This window comes from Triticum dicoccoides, chromosome 7A, assembly GCF_002162155.2.
Source record: "Triticum dicoccoides isolate Atlit2015 ecotype Zavitan chromosome 7A, WEW_v2.0, whole genome shotgun sequence".
Classification (NCBI taxonomy): Eukaryota; Viridiplantae; Streptophyta; class Magnoliopsida; order Poales; family Poaceae; genus Triticum; species Triticum dicoccoides.
This window is the reverse complement of record NC_041392.1, coordinates 610994730-611012180: the sequence shown is the minus strand read 5'-3', so window position 1 is coordinate 611012180 and position 17451 is coordinate 610994730. Positions and strand designations below refer to the sequence as shown.

General features: G+C 43.3%; 1 pseudogene; it reads right to left on the bottom strand.

Annotated features, from left to right (window-relative positions):
• Positions 1-377: 377 nt before the first annotated feature.
• Positions 378-17451, bottom strand: part of LOC119333697 — a 26457-nt pseudogene continuing 9383 nt past the window's right edge.

The window sequence follows — 17451 nt, the reverse complement described above, 5'->3', positions numbered from 1 at the left end:
AATAGAGGCATTGTGTTATTGGATGAATCTACGGAACTCTGTTAGGGGGGGGGGGGAGGGCTAGTGATGAACTTGGGAGCCTGGTGCAGTGGTGCTCCTTCATTCGAAGAACAAAACCCTAGACTAGATAGAACAGACACACATTCGGAATTATCAGGTCATGATGCATCTGGAAACTGATATATGTCATAACACAACCTATTAACGAAAGGGTTTAACCAATGCCACACAGCACTGGATATATGTCCAAGCATCAGCAGCTCTCCCATGTATCTCCCGTGGATTTCTCCACAGGAACCCTTATTGCCTATACTGTTCACCAGTCTTATTATTATTAAGATAAAGCAGCTCTTCAGTTGCCCCTCTTCCGGCAAGGCCTAGAACGGCATGCCGTAGTCGTCGCCCGCAAACTGGGGGATCCAGACTCAGAACACATTTTCAGCGACACCGGACTGGTTCGCAGGATTGTACACCGGGGCGCCTCCAGCTGCCGGTTCTTCAGCCATGGGTGCGTTGTTGACGACATTCGCCGGGTTTGCTGGCTGAAGTGCCTGGTTCCAGGCTTCGTCTTCCTGGAGCAGTTCCTCTGGTGAAATGCCATCTACCTGGAGCAGATCCACTAGTTCAAGGCCTTGCTGCTCCTGCTGTCCTTCCATCTGGTTCGTCCAGAATTTCTCCACCTCTTCCCAATCCAAGTCACTGAAAGGCTCAGACTGTGCATTCTTTGCAGCGGGGTGGTAGTTGCCTGCTAGATCCACCAGATAACCAGCGCCCATGTTTGTAGCAGGCACCTCATTCACTCCATGTGGAGTAACTGCGGCGTGCGCTCCGTCCATGGTGTCTTTCTGCAGAGTAACTGTGGCGTACACCTCGTTCATGGTGTCTTTCTGCAGAGTAACTGCGCCATGCACCTTGTCCATTATGTCTTCCTGCGGAGTAACTGTGGCGTGCACGTCGTCCGTGGTGTCTTTCTGCATGTCATCGCTCTCCAGGTTGATGACAATCTTGCCTGCTGATTCAGTACGACTGATCTCTCTCTCCAGGTTGACGGAAATGTTGCGTCCATATCCATCAAGTGCCTTGCTCCTTATAGGTAGCACCCCGCGTTTGTATGACATTCTCTCATTATAGTACTGTAGGCTCTCCTCGTAACGGTCCCAGATGGACTTGGTACCATGTATCAGAACTGGAGGTGGGCCTGCATTAGTCTGAGAAACTCATGCTCCGGCCGAACTCTCCCCTACTTGTCCCCACGGCTTTCCGGGGTAATTGTACCACATAGCAGAGCTTGCTGAACTTCCCTCCACATGTGGCCACACCATCCCGGGGTACTTGTCCCAGATAGCAGAGGCAACCCCATGTGTGAACTGCGTCTGGGTTGTTGCCGGATGATTATTGGGTTTAGCACTGGCTACCTTGTATGCTGATGCAATCATCTCAGATAATTCTTTCATGCTGGCATAATGTTGATAAACCTCTTCATTGTGAGATAACTTCTGCGCCCGCAGCCGGTGTTTCTACATCAAAATACAGAACAGAACATTCAAGACAGGGATCACACATCATAATATAGAAAGTGAGAATAATGCAGAAATTTTAGTGCTTAGCATAACAACGCTGAAATAGATGAACTTGAAACTTGTCGAGTATGCACATTTTTTTCTTCTCAAAAACGCGCCCGGACGTGTTTCATTTTGTATTAGAAGGAGAGTGCCAAGAAAGCACAAACAGTACAAACAAACACTAGCAACAAGACCAAAAAGAAGCTAAAATCACTAAAAACTTCTCAAAGGAAAAGTATCCACCACCATGGGTTCCAAGGCTTGTCACCACCCCTATCCAGAAAGATACATGCCATGTCATGTGACCTGTGTTGATACATTATATATGTGTTTCTTGAAGGAACTGATTGTGCATATATTAATTTTGATTGAAGGAATTAATTGCCCATCTCTAAAACACCAGGAAGAGATCCCAGACGAAACGCCCTTCAAATCGAAACCTGGAAGGGTTCAATCATGGATGCCAGGTTCTTCTTCAGATAATCGAATAGCTAGGAACCAGCAAATCAATCGAGCACGCGCGCGCGCACGAACCGGAATCTGGAGAATCCACATACTGGTATCAGATACGCTAAGCAACAATCGAAGTAGGCGCGGCACAGATACTTTAATAATAACCAAACCAAACAGATTAAGCTAACAATAGGGCACCGGCAGACGCTTCGGAATGGTGCGCATACTGGGGGAGGGAAGTCCAGGGTCGAGGGCAGCGGCGCCACCGGCGAGCGCGCGGCGTAGGAGGCGCCTCGCCTCCCGACCGAGCGACGTTGGGATCCCTCTTCTCTCTCGCCGGCGGTCGCTGCCTCGCCATGCGCCGCCCCGCGAGTAGAACGGTCGGGGCCCACGGGGGTTTGGGACGGAAACGAATGGGCTTGACTGCTCATGGGCTCAAAATGCTTTAGCAGAGTGGGGCCAGATCTGCCCGTATGAGTCGGCCTGGCCATAAAGGGGCCTGGCACGGCACACTCGTGTCGGGCCGAAGTAGCTCGAGGATCGGCCTGGCCTGCAAACTAAAAGGGCCTGCCCGCTAATAAAAGGGCCATGTCTAGCCAGCCTTAAGTGAAATCATTACTTAAGTGGGAACATTTACAAAGGTGAGTCTAATCCGCCACATAGGGACGAACATATGGAATGGTTAATGGTTGCCGAGGGACAATCTGTTGCGGGTTATATATCCTCGCCTTCCTAATCCCCCAGAGACGGATTTTGAACTTATTGATGCACCCACACGTAGCTAGAACAAGAGAGTTGGTGCAGTAGCACATGCTACCAATGGACGCTCAAGCAGTTTTTAATATTCCGCTAAGTCTGCATGCGACCGATGATTATTGGGCATGGCACTATGAACGGACAGGCTGCTACACTGTACGTTCTGCATATAGATTATTGGTGCGCTGTCGCATAGCAGAGAGATGTGCTTGATGTGCAATGGCTTTGTTGTTGATTCATGGAGGCATGCATTGATAGAATGTAGGGTGTCGAAGTGTGTGTGGGCACTAGTTGATGAGCTCTTGCTTGAACATATGGTAATGTGCAAACTGGATGATGCAAGGTTGTGGCTTACAACTCTTCAAGAATCCAAGAACGAAACACAATTTGCAAAGATGTTAACGTTAGTCACTCTTTGGACAATCTGGTGGGCACGGCGGAAAGCGAAACATGAGCAAATTTTTCAGAGTCCGCTATCCACTACGATGTTCGTGAACAAGTATATGGAAGATCTTTTTTTTTTCAAAGGAACACAACGCATTCCATTAATATATTAAAACGCTGGACATATCGCCAGCTACAACATCTGATACAAACTTGGGAAATTGGCCTAGCCAATTTTCAGAACAGCCGGCTTCCATACAAACACCCTGTGCTGCTAAAGTGTGAGCCGCTACATTACATTTCCGTTTACAATGTACTATGGAAACATCACTTAAACCCACATGTAGGAGAAATTTAACCTCTTTAAACAATGTGGCCAGAGTTGATATGTCAGTATATGGAAGATCTTGATCTCATACCATGAGGGAAACAAACTAGCACTACAACGAAGAGAAGAATAGAAACAAGGTGGACCAAGCCACCAGCGGGTTTTGCGAAAATTCATGTGGATGCATCTGTTTCCCGGAATGATGTCATAGATTCCTGCTCAGTGATTTGTAGAGATGTCAGAGGCAAATATTTAGGGGCGTGGGCATTATGTTTTGAAGGCCTTTCGGATCCTGAAGTTTTGGAAGTTGCGGCATGTTCTAAAGCACTCCCGTTGGCAGCCGACTTGAACCTTCATCGAGTACGTGTGGTCACCGGTTGTCAGGCTACTGTCAATTATCTGAAGAGCAATTTTCGAGGACCTTCAGCGATGATAATAGATGAGATCAGGGAGAAGCTACGTTTTCTTCCAGAAGTTGAAATTGCATATGAAGGACGTGAAATAAATCATGAAGCAGATAGCAAAGGCAGCGACCACACTTCCCGCTGGTCGTCATGTTTGGTTTTTGAATACCCCAGATGTCGGTGCAACAAACCTGGGCGTATGTTGCCCGGACTATACACATGCTCAAGAGCAAAATTGCTACATCCAAGACAAGGCCAAGCGGAAAGGGATAGCTCTTTGAGAAATCAAAGGGCGGATCAAGAAGACCAAGACTGACCAAGACAACAAGATATCACTAAGGAAAAATCTCCCTTGCCGGGCAGGTGAGCCTAGCAAGGTCGAGGCCACCCAGAAGACAAGTCTCAAGATACCCCCGGCAAGCTTGCCGTGGACGCAGAGGGCGGGTTGTCCCCGCCAAGGCTCCACCGCTCTACCGCATAGTGACTCAGGTCACTTATCAGTGCGGTGTCGAGCCCCCAAGTGACTAGGTGGCTGCCTCCTAGCACGTGGCAGCCACTCGAGGAGAAGATCTACTCTGCATGACACCTGTCCAGAGGCGTGTCAGGCGGACAGGGCGAGAGGTAGATAAAATGGCACGGCAAGGCTTGCCGGGCTACTCTGTGACATGACACTAAGCGGCACATTTAATGCGCCCCGACGTGTCTGTAGAGTTAGATATGATAGCACTGTTTGCTGTCTAATCAATGCGTAATGACGGACTTGCCATTGTGGTAACCCCTGGATCTATAAAAGGAGGGTCGTGGCTACCTTAGAAAGGATTCAGACCTTTGTACACTCATACGTGCGTAGCTGCTCTCGTCCCGAGGCAACATTGCCGGGCAAGAGCGCCGCATCTCCACCACAGTCCCCTCATCAATCCACCAAAGCAGGAGTAGGGTTTACGCCTCGTGGCGGCCCAAACCTTGGTAAAAACTGCCCGTGTCATCGTCGTTGCGTTGCTCTATGCTCTTTGCTCTTTGTGCAACGCGCTCTTCCCCCTTGCAGAACCACAAGGGGCCTGATACGTCTCCAACGTATCTACTTTTCCAAACAATTTTTCTCTTGTTTTGGACTCTAACTTGCATGATTTGAATGGAACTAACCGGGATTGACGCTGTTTTCAGCAGAATTACCATGGTGTTATTTATGTGCAGAAACAAACGTTCTCGGAATGACCTGAAACTTCACGGAGCAAATTTTTGGGAAATATAAAAAATACCTGCAAAAGATGAAGGCCAGGGGCCCCACCACCTCTCCACGAGGGTGGGGGGCGTGCCTACCCCCCTAGGGCGCGCCCCCTACCTCGTGTGCCCCCTGGTGCCTCTCGGACTCCAACTCCAACTCTATATATTGTTTCGGGGAGAAAAAAATCAGAGAGAAGAATACATAGCGTTTTACGATAGGGAGCCGCCGCCAAGCCCTAAAACCTCTCGGGAGGGCTGATCTGGAGTCCGTTCGGGGCTTCGGAGAGGAGAATCCATCATCATCGTCATCATCAACCATCCTCCATCACCAATTTCATGATGCTCACCGTCGTGCGTGAGTAATTCCATCGTAGGCTTGCTGGACGGTGATGGGTTGGATGAGATTTATCATGTAATCGAGTTAGTTTTGTTAGGGTTTGATCCCTAGTATCCACTATGTTCTGAGATTGATGTTGCTATGACTTTGTTATGCTTAATGCTTGTCACTAGGGTCCGAGTGCCATGATTTCAGATCTGAACCTATTATATTTTCATCAATATATGAGTGTTCTTGATCCTATCTTGCAAGTCTATAGTCACCTATTATGTGTTATGATCCGTTAACCCTGAAATGACAATAATCGGGATACTTACCGGTGATGACCGTAGTTTGAGGAGTTCATGTATTCACTATGTGTTAATGCTTTGTTCCGGCTCTCTATTAAAAGGAGGCCTTAATGTCCCTTAGTTTTCGTAAGGACACCGCTGCCACGGGAGGGTAGGACAAAAGATGTCATGCAAGTTCTTTTCCATAAGCACGTATGACTATATTAGGAATACATGCCTACATTACATCAATGAACTGGAGCTAGTTCTGTGTCACCCTAGGTTATGACTGTTGCATGATGAACCGCATCCGGCATAATTCTCCATCACCGATCCATTGCCTACGAGCTTTCCATATATTGTTCTTCGCTTATTTACTTTTCCGTTGCTATTGCTATCATCACTACAAAATACCAAAAACATTACTTTTACTACTATTACCTTTTGCTACCGTTACCACTACTATCATATTACTTTGCTACTAAATACTTTGTTGCAGATACTAAGTTTCCAGGTGTGGTTGAATTGACAACTCAGCTGCTAATACTTGAGAGTATTCTTTGGCTCCCCTTGTGTCGAATCAATAAATTTGGGTTGAATACTTTACCCTCGAAAACTGTTGCGATCCCCTATACTTGTGGGTTATCAAGACTATTTTCTGGCGCCGTTGCCAGGGAGCATAGCTCTATTCTTTGAGTCACTTGGGATTTATATCTGCTTATCATTATGAAGAACTTGAGAGATCCAAAAACCAAGATTTATCCCTCAACTACGAGGGGAGATAAGGAACTGCCATCTAGCTCTGCACTTGATTCACCTTTTGTTTTGAGTAAGCTTGCGACGCCTAAACCTGCTTCTGCTATTCGTTCTGATATGTCGCATGTTATTGATGATGCTACTTCTACTATGCATGATACTTATGATGAAACTACTTCTATGCTTGATACTACTGTGCCACTTGGTGAATTTCTTGATGAACAACTTGCTAGGGCTAGAGAGATTGAAAATATTGAATCTGATAATACTGATGAAAATAATGATGAAGAATCACTTGTTATTCCTGAGGGTTATGTTTTTGATCAAGAAGCTTCTTTAGCTATTTTAGCTTGCAAAGATAGATACGAACTTAAGAGGTTATTAGCTAAATGGAACAAGCAATCTTTAAATGCTAGAATGAAACCTGGGCCTGCTTTTGCTACTTCACCTATCTGTGTTACCGATAAGGATTATGAATTCTCTATTGATCCTGATATAATTACTTTAGTTGAATCTGATACTTTTCATGGCTATGAATCTGAAACTGTTGTGGCACATCTTACTAAATTAAATGATATAGCCACCCTGTTCACTACTGATGAGAGAACTTGTTACTTTTATATCCTTAAAATATTTCCGTTCTCATTAAAGGGTGATGCTAAGATATGGTTTAATTCTCTTGATCCTGGTTGTGTGCGTAGTCCCCAGGATATGATTTATTACTTCTCTGCTAAATATTTCCCTGCTCATAAGAAACAAGCTGCCTTAAGGGATATATATAATTTTGTGCAAATTAAAGAAGAGAGTCTCCCACAAGCTTGGGGGAGGCTTCTCCAATTACTTAATGTTTTGCCTGATCATCCTCTTAAGAAAAATGAAATACTTGATATCTTTTATAATGGACTAACCGATGCTTCCAAAGATTACCTGGATAGTTGTGCTGGTTCTGTTTTCAGGGAAAGAACACCGGATGAAGCTGAAATTCTATTGAATAATATGTTGACAAATGAAAATAATTGGACACCTCCGGAGCCAACTCCTGAGCCTATTTCTAAACCAACTCCGAAGAAGAGGGGTATTATATTTCTTAGTCCTGAAGATATGCAAGAGGCAAAGAAATCTATGAAAGAAAAAGGTATTAAAGCTGAAGATGTTAAGAATTTACCTCCTATTGAAGAAATACACAGTCTTAATTTACCGCCTGTTGAAGAAACATATGATCTTAATCCATTACCTATTGAAGAAACTCATGGTCTTGATAACCCGACATAGGTAGTAAAGGTAAATTCTCTTATAGATATGATAAAGCTGAAATCCCATTTACTAAGTTTGCTAGCCCATGCTTAGATGAGTTTGATAAATTTATGGCTAAGCAAGAAGACTTTAATTCTTATTTTGGTAGACAATTGAAATACAATTCAAATATGCTTGAACACTTGGGTGATTATATGGCCAATGTCAAAGGTGAACTTAAACTTATTAGTAAACATGCTTCTATGGTTACCACTCAAGTAGAACAAGTACTTAAAGCTCAAAATGATTTGCTCAATGAATTGAATAGTAAGAATAATGATAATGCTGTTAGAGTTATGACTAGAGGTGGTAAAATGACTCAGGAACCTTTGTATCCTGAAGGTCATCCTAAGAGAATTGAGCAAGATTCTCAGAGAAATGATATAGATGCACCTAGTCCTTCTAAAAGGAAGAAAAAGAAAAATGATAGGACTTTGCATGCTTCTAGTGAACCTATTACTGAAACACCTGAGAATCCAAATGATATTTCTATTTCTGATGTTGAAACTCAATCTGGTAATGAACCTGAAACTAGTAATAATGTTAATGATAATATTCATGATGATGCTCAACCTAGTAATGATAATGATATAGAAATTGAACCTGCTGTTGATCTTGATAACCCACAATCAAAGAATCAACGTTATGATAAGAAAGACTTTGTTGCTAGGAAACATGGTAAAGAAAGAGAACCATGGGTTCAAAAACCCATGCCTTTTCCTCCCAAACCATCCAAGAAAAAGGATGATGAGGATTTTGAGCGCTTTGCTGAAATGATTAGACCTATCTTTTTGCGTATGAGATTAACTGATATGCTCGAAATGAATCCTTATGCTAAGTATATGAAAGAAATTGTTACAAATAAGAGAAAGATACCGGAAGCTGAAATTTCCACCATGCTTGCTAATTATACTTTTAAGGGTGGAATACCAAAGAAACTTGGAGATCCAGGAGTACCCACTATACCATGCTCTATTAAAAGAAACTATGTTAAAACTGCTTTATGTGATCTTGGAGCCGGTGTTAGTGTTATGCCTCTCTCTTTATATCGTAGACTTGATTTGAATAAGTTGACACCTACTGAAATATCTTTGCAAATGGCTGATAAATCAACTGCTATACCTGTCGGTATTTGTGAGGATGTGGCTGTTGTAGTTGCAAACGTTACTATTTTAACGGACTTTGTTATTCTTGATATTCCCGAGGACGATAGTATGTCTATTATCCTTGGAAGACCCTTTTCGAACACTGCAGGGGCTGTTATTGATTGCACTAAAGGCAATGTCACTTTTCATGTTATTGGTAATGAGCATACGGTACACTTTCCGAGGAAACAACCTCAAGTTCATAGTATCAACTCTATTGGGAAAATCCCATCGATTATATTTGGAGGTTTTGTATTTCCTCTTCCTACTGTCAAGAAGAAATATGTTATTCTTATTATTGGAGATGTGCATATCCCCGTTGAGGTAACATAGTGTTATTTGAAATTTCTCCGGTTCCATGTTATTCAGAATGAGTTCGTTAACAAGACTTGATCAACCTTGTTAGTGGATTCCTTTTGATGATCATGAGATGGATGAAACCAGAAGGCACAACCTTCTGTACCCCACTTTTACTTTCTGTTATTTATATTAAATAAAATAAAAATAGTATTTTTCTGTCTGTTATCTGATTATCCGTGCAATATAAAAATACACCGAAAATAAAAGTTCTCCAAATGCCCTGAAATTTAAATATGATTTTTTCTGGAATATTTGAGAATATTTGGCACCGAGAACACAACAGGGGGTCATCCACCTGGCCACGAGGGTGGAGGGCGCGCCCTACCCCCCGGGCGCGCCCCCCTGCCTCGTGGGCCCACGGTAGCTCTCCTCCACTTATCTTTTCACCCACACACTCCTTCTTCCTCCCCCAAACACGAATAACCAGCTCAAACCCGAGTCCAAGCTCGTTTTGCTGCCATTTTCGATCTCCTTGCTCAAAGCACCTCTCACAAAACTGCTTCGGGAGATTGTTCCTTGGTATGTGACTCCTCCATTGGTCCAATTAGTTTTTGTTCTAGTGCTTTATTCATTGCAAATTTATGCTGCCTAGGTGACCATGTTCTTGAGCTTGCATGTCAAATTTATATGGTTCCAAGTAGTTTTGATGCATGATATAGGCCCTAGGCACTTGTAGGAGTAGTTGCTATCAATATTATTGAGTTTGATTTACTTTTATTTTGAAGTTACTAAAAATTTCAGAATTTTTCAGAAAATGATGAAGAGATTTTTGAGGGGCTCATCGAGCCAAAGCTCGAAGGAAAAGGCACCAAAGCCTAAGTATAATTTGCCTCGCACCGCGGAGGTTCGGGCGTGTGAATGGCCTTCCGATGATTTCTTGAGAGCAGCCGGGATTTATGAGGATTTTCATGAATTGACTAAAAATGCAGGCCTCACTGCTTTCCTCCACGACCAATGCGATCAATATCTCTTACTCACAAATACCTTTGTGCAAAACTTTCATTTCCATTCTAGGAGCTCACCACCTACGGTGGAGTTCCATTTATATGACGAGCATAAGGAGATGTCACTTTATGATTTTTGTCGGGTTTGTTTAGTCCTTTCGAGGGCAAGACAGAGGAACCACATCACGATGATGTGGACGGGTTTATTGATACTATCACTATAGGGGAAACAAGGAAGGTTTCCGATGCACGAATCACTAGTATACATTTCCCTGTTTTATGCTATTTTGCATTATTTGCTAGTCGTTGTTTAATTGGTCACGGAAACTGTGGAAACCTTAGTATCCCTGATATTATTATTTTTCTCCACGGTTTATACAGTGATAACTCTGTTTGTATGGGCGGCATTATTGCTAAACGGTTAAGTCTGAACCGTACCAAGGGCCCCATCTTTGGAGGCATCTATGCTTCACGCCTAGCTGCACATTTTAACATACCTATTAGGAATTATGAGAAGGAAGAAAAAGTGCTGCCTTGTGTTTATTTAGATTATAAGAGTATGGTGGCACATGATTTTATTGTTAAGAATAGGGAAGGAGAGCTTAAATACAAATTGTTCTTTGATAAACATCATCCTGAGACTATTACCCTGCCTGCTCCTTCTTTGTTTGATTTATCTGCAGGCCAGTATCTTATTCCGCTGAAGGCTATTCACGCCTACCGGAACCCTGCACCAGTCATGGAGCCAGAGCCGGAACCACAAGTTGATCCTTCACGACAGTCTAATTACCAGTGGGATCCGGAGATGATTGTGAGCCAGTGGCAATTGGAATCTTCTTCTTCTTCTCAGTATGACCCCAACTATTATTATGGATATCTGCCAGGCCAGCCGTGGCCATAGACCAACTTAGGCCAAAAGCCTAAGCTTGGGGGAGTACGTATTTCACACCGACATTACATTTATGTTCACACACTCATTGCTAGATGTCGGTGCTCATACTTTTTCCTTGTATCATCCATGCTAGTTTCTTTCCTTTTTATGCTTTCTTTTTGTGTGTTTAATAAACCTTAAGAAAAAAAAATAGTTGTAGCTTTTAATTAGTTTACTTTCCATGCTTGTAGTAGTAATTAAAAAGAAAACCCAAAAATATTTCATGTTCTTCTTTTGCTTGTTGGGAGCTTTCCCGTGTAAATAGTTTTATTTCTTTTCTTTTCTTTGGGGGTCGATAGGAGAAGACCATGATTAAATTGTTGAAGTGGCTCTTATATGCATAAATGTTGATCTGACGAAAGAGCCCATATTGCTTTGTCTTCTCCTGTTTATTGAATGCTTGCAGATTCTAGCTTAGTCCAATGCACATGCACTATTATTATTATTATTATTATTATTCACATCGTCCGGTCGTGCAAGTGAAAGGCAATTATGACGATATATGATGGACTGACTGAGATGAGAAAAGCTAGTATGAACTCGACCTCTTTTGTTTTGGTAAATATGATTAGTTCATCGTTCCTGATTCAGCCTATTATGAATAACCATGTTTGGAATGACAATTAGAGATCATAGTTTCTTGTGCCATGCTTGATTAGCTATGAGTTATAATGGTTTACCTTGCGTTCCAACATGCTATTAAAATGGTTATGATGTGGTATGATAGGGTGGTATCCTCCTCTGAATGATTTAAGTGACTTGACTTGGCGCATGTTCACGCATGTAGTTGAAACAAAATCAACATAGCCTTCACGATATTTATGTTCATGGTGGATTATATCCTACTCATGCTTGCATTCGGTGTTAATTAATTTTAATGCATGTTCATGACTGTTGTCGCTCTCTAGCTGGTCGCTTTCCAGTCTTTTGCTAGCCTTCACTTGTACTAAGCGAGAATACTGCTTGTGCATCCAATCCCTTAAACCCCAAAGTTATTCCATATGAGTCCACCATACTGATGACCCACAAGTATAGGGGATCTATCGTAGTCCTTTCGATACGTAAGAGTGTCGAACCCAATGAGGAGCAGAAGGAAATGATAAGTGGTTTCCAACAAGGTATTCTCTGCAAGTACTGAAATAAGTGGTAACAGATAGTTTAGGGATAAGATAATTATAACGAGCAACAAGTAACAAAAGTAAATAAGGTGCAGGGTGGCCCAATCCTTTTTGTAGCAAAGGACAAGTCTGGACAAACTCTTATATGATGTAAAGCGCTCCCGAGGACACATGGGAATATCGTCAAGCTAGTTTTCATCACGCTCATATGATTCGCATTTGGTACTTTGATAATTTGGTATGTGGGTGGACCGGTGCTTGGGTGCTGCCCTTACTTGGACAAACATCCCACTTATGATTAACCTCTATTGCAAGCATCCGCAAATACAACAAAAGTATTAAGGTAAACCTAACCATAGCATGAAACATATGGATCCAAATCAGCCCCTTACGAAGCAACGCATAAACTAGGGTTTAAGCTTCTGTCACTCTATTAACCCATCATCTACTTATTACTTCCCAATGCCTTCCTCTAGGCCCAAACAATGGTGAAGTGTCATGTAGTCGACGTTCACATAACACCACTAGAGGAGAGACAACATACATCTCATCAAAATATCGAACGAATACCAAATTCACATGACTACTAATAGCAAGACTTCTCCCATGTCCTCAGGAACAAAAGTAACTAATCACAAAGCATAAACATGTTCATAATCAGAGGGGTATTAATATGCATATAGAATCTGAACATATGATATTCCACCAATTAAACCAACTAGCATCAACTACAAGGAGTAATTAACACTTCTAGCAACCTACTAGCACTAATCCCGAACTTGGAGACAAGAATTGGATACAAGAGATGAACTAGGGTTTTGAGATGAGATGGTGCTGGTGAATATGTTAATGGAGATTGCCCTCTCCCGATGAGAGGAGCGTTAGTGATGACGATGGCGATGATTTCCCCCTCCGGGAGGGAAGTTTCCCTGGCAGAACAGCCCTGTCAGAACCCTAGATTGGCTCCGCCAAGGTTCCGCCTCGTGGCGGCAGAGTTTCGTCCGAGAAGATGGCTTATGATTTTTTCCCATCGAAAGAGTCCATATAGCAAAAGATGGTCACCGGAGGGCCACCAGGGGGCCCACAAGGTAGGGGGGCGCGCCCAGGGGGGTAGGGCGCGCCCCCACCCTCATGGGCAGGGTGTGGCTGCCCTGGTGAAGTTATTGCGCTCAATGTTTTTTATATATTTGGAAAACATCATCCGTGAAGTTTCAGGACTTTTGGAGCTGTGCAGAATAGGTCTCTAATATTTGCTCCTTTTCCAGCCAGAATCCCAGCTACCGGCATTCTCCCTCTTTATGTAAACCTTGTAAAATAAGAGAGAATAGGCATAAGTATTGTGACATAATGCGTAATAACAGCCCATAATGCAATAAATATTGATATAAAAGCATGATGCAAAATGGACGTATCACATACCTACCTATATATGGTATCTACCTGCCGTTCCAAGTAATTTTGTATGTGCCAAACTCTAAAACTTCAAATAAATATCCTGGTTTGTATGCTTGAATAGCTCATGTATCAACTAGGGTTGTTCGTATCTTCCATGTTAGGCGGGTTATTCTCAAGAGGAGTGGACTCCGCTCCTCACCCACGAGATAACTGGCTGGTCACCGGGATGCCCAGTCCCATGCTTTATGCAAACTAAATCAAAATAATTGCAAACAAAACTCCCCCTGGGACTCTTGTTAGTGGGAGGCACTCGTTGTTTCAAGCAAGCCATGGATTGATGCTTGTTGGTGGAAGGGGGAGTATAAAATTTACAATTCTGTTTGGGAACCGCCTATAATGTGTGTAGCATGGAAGATATTGCCATCTCTTGGTTGTTATGTTGACAATGAAAGTATACCTCTCAAAATATTATTCACCTCTGTTTCAAAACCGAGCTCTGGCACCTCTACAAATCCCTGCTTCCCTCTGTGAAGGGCCTATCTATTTACTTTTATGCTGAGTCATCATCCTCTTATTAGAAAGCACCAGTTGGAGAGCACCGCTGTCATTTGCATTCATTATTGTTAGTTTACATTGAGTATGACTTGACTGGATCTCTTTTACCATGAATTACAATGTCTAGTCAGTCCTTGGTCTTTAAAGGTGCTCTGCATTTATGTTTTGTGGTCTCAGAAAGGGCTAGTGAGATACCACCTTGTTATATCATATTATGATTGTTTTGAGAAAGTGTTGTCATCCGAGATTTTATTATTATTGCTCGCTAGTTGATTATGCTATTGATATGAGTAAACTTGAGACCGAAGCGTTATTGCGAATGTGGTTAGTTATAATCTTTGCTGAAAACTTGAATGCTGGCTTTACATATTTACAACAACAAGAGCAAACAGAGTTTGTAAAAGTTTTTCTTTATCACTTTCAGTTTGTCAACTAAATTGCTTGAGGACAAGCAAAGGTTTAAGCTTGGGGGAGTTGATACGTCTCCAACGTATCTACTTTACCAAACACTTTTGCCCTTGTTTTGGACTCTAACTTGCATGATTTGAATGGAACTAACCCGGACTGACGCTGTTTTCAGCAGAATTACCATGGTGTTATTTATGTGTAGAAACAAACGTTCTCGGAATGACCTGAAACTTCACGGAGCAACTTTTTGGGAAATATAAAAAATACCTGCAAAAGATGAAGGCCAGGGGGCCAACCACCTCTCCACGAGGGTGGGGGCGCGCCTACCCCCATAGGGCGCGCCCCCTACCTCGTGGGCCCCCTGGTGCCTCTCCGACTCCAACTCCAACTCTATATATTGTGTTTCAGGGAGAAAAAAATCAGAGAGAAGAATTCATTGCGTTTTACGATACGGAGCCGCCGCCAAGCCCTAAAACCTCTCAGGAGGGCTGATCTGGAGTCCGTTCGGGGCTCCGGAGAGGGGAATCCGTCGCCATCGTCATCATCAACCATCCTCCATCACCAATTTCATGATGCTCACCGCCGTGCGTGAGTAATTACATCGTAGGCTTGCTGGACGGTGATGGGTTGGATGAGATTTATCATGTAATCGAGTTAGTTTTGTTAGGGTTTGATCCCTAGTATCCACTATGTTCTGAGATTGATGTCGCTATGACTTTGCTATGCTTAATGCTTGTCACTAGGGCCCGAGTGCCATGATTTCAGATCTGAACATATTATGTTTTCATCAATATATGAGTGTTCTTGATCCTATCTTGCAAGTCTATAGTCACCTATTATGTGTTATGATCCGTTAACCCCAAAGTGACAATAATCGGGATACTTACCGGTGATGACCGTAGTTTGAGGAGTTCATGTATTCACTATGTGTTAATGCTTTGTTCCGGTTCTCTATTAAAAGGAGGCCTTAATATCCCTTAGTTTTCATAAGGACACCGCTGCCATGGGAGGGTAGGACAAAAGATGTCATGCAAGTTCTTTTCCATAAGCATGTATGACTATATTCGGAATACATGCCTACATTACATCAATGAACTGGAGCTAGTTCTGTGTCACCCTAGGTTATGACTGTTACATGATGAACCACATCCGACATAATTCTCCATCACCGATCCATTGCCTACGAGCTTTTCATATATTGTTCTTCACTTATTTACTTTTCTGTTGCTATTGCTATCATCACTACAAAATACCAAAAACATTACTTTTACTACTATTACCTTTTGCTACCGTTACTACTACTATCATATTACTTTGCTACTAAATACTTTGTTGCAGAAACTAAGTTTCAAGGTGTGGTTGAATTGACAACTCAGCTGCTAATACTTGAGAGTATTCTTTGGCTCCCCTTGTGTCGAATCAATAAATTTGGGTTGAATACTTTACCCTCGAAAACTGTTGCGATCCCCTATACTTGTGGGTTATCAGGGCCGATGGCCCCATAGGTGGCCGTGTTACACCACGACACCAGACATTATTTGTATTAATGACATTGTGGAGTTTTAAATAAAGTGGGTACTAATATAAAAATAAAAATAAAAATATGTGACACTTTTAACAACCTAGGAGTTTTGTGTTCTTTTCATATACTCATTTTCTTCAATACATTTTTACCTCTTAAATCCCGCAAGACAATCATGAGAGCGGTGTGGTGAAAAAGGATGTATATGAAAGCAATTGAAGAGAATGTTGCCTTGCTAAATTAAATTCTGTTAGTAAGAGGTTGCAGGTGTGGAGTAGGAAAAAGTTTGGGTCTGTTCCTCGCAAGGTCAAATAGCTTCGTACAAAACTTGACATGCTATGGAGTATGGCACCTTCTCCTGACCGAGATAAGAAGATCCAGCTCACCTCAAAAGAACGGGACGAGTTTCTCCTTAGGGAGGAAATGTTGTGGAGACAACGATCGCGTGTCACACAACTTCAAGAAGGGGGACAAAATACAAAATACTTCTAGCAAAAAGCGATTTGGAGGCAGAAAAAGAACAAGATTAGCAAGCTCAAGGATCATGATGGTAACTGGATCCATCACCTAGGTAAGTTAAGCGCCATGGTAAGAGAGTTCTTCATGAAGCTTTATGAGGTTGACACAACTCTGAAACCCAATAACCCGCTGGAGCTGTTTGTAGCTAAAGTTACCCCGGAGATAAATGAACAACTTTGTAAGGCTTTTACAAATGAAGAAATAAGTGATGCTCTCTTTCAAATTGGTCCTTTGAAGGCGCAGGGCATTGATGTGTTCCCTGCTTGCTTCTTTCAAAGGAATTGGGCTGAGCTCCGAACGGATGTGATTAGCACGCACTACTAGGAAAAATGCTTATACATAGAATTCTAGCAGTAGCGCCTGTTTGGGCGCCCATGCTACTAGTATATACCAGTAGCGCCAGCCAAAATGAGCACTACTGCTACTGTATAGCAGCGCTAGTTGGCGCGGTGCGCGCTGCTGTTTAGCGGGCCACCAGGCCAAAATGGCAGGCCACTTAGCTGTAGCGTGTGATGTGCGCCGGCGCTACAGCTAGTGGGCTTAGCAGGAGCGCTGGCCCATTACCCCGCTGCTGCTAAGCCCACTCCCTCCCCCGCGCGCCGGCCGGCCTACTCGCGCCCCGGCCTCATAACTCAGCTCACTCACACACTCCACACTCCTCCCTCAATCCCCCGCGCCGGCCCTCCTCCCTGCTGGCCGCCCTCCCCCGCGCCAGCCTCCTCCCCCGCTGGCCGCCCCAGCTTCCGCATCGGCTCTCCTCCCCCATCGGCCGTCCCGGCCCCGTGCCG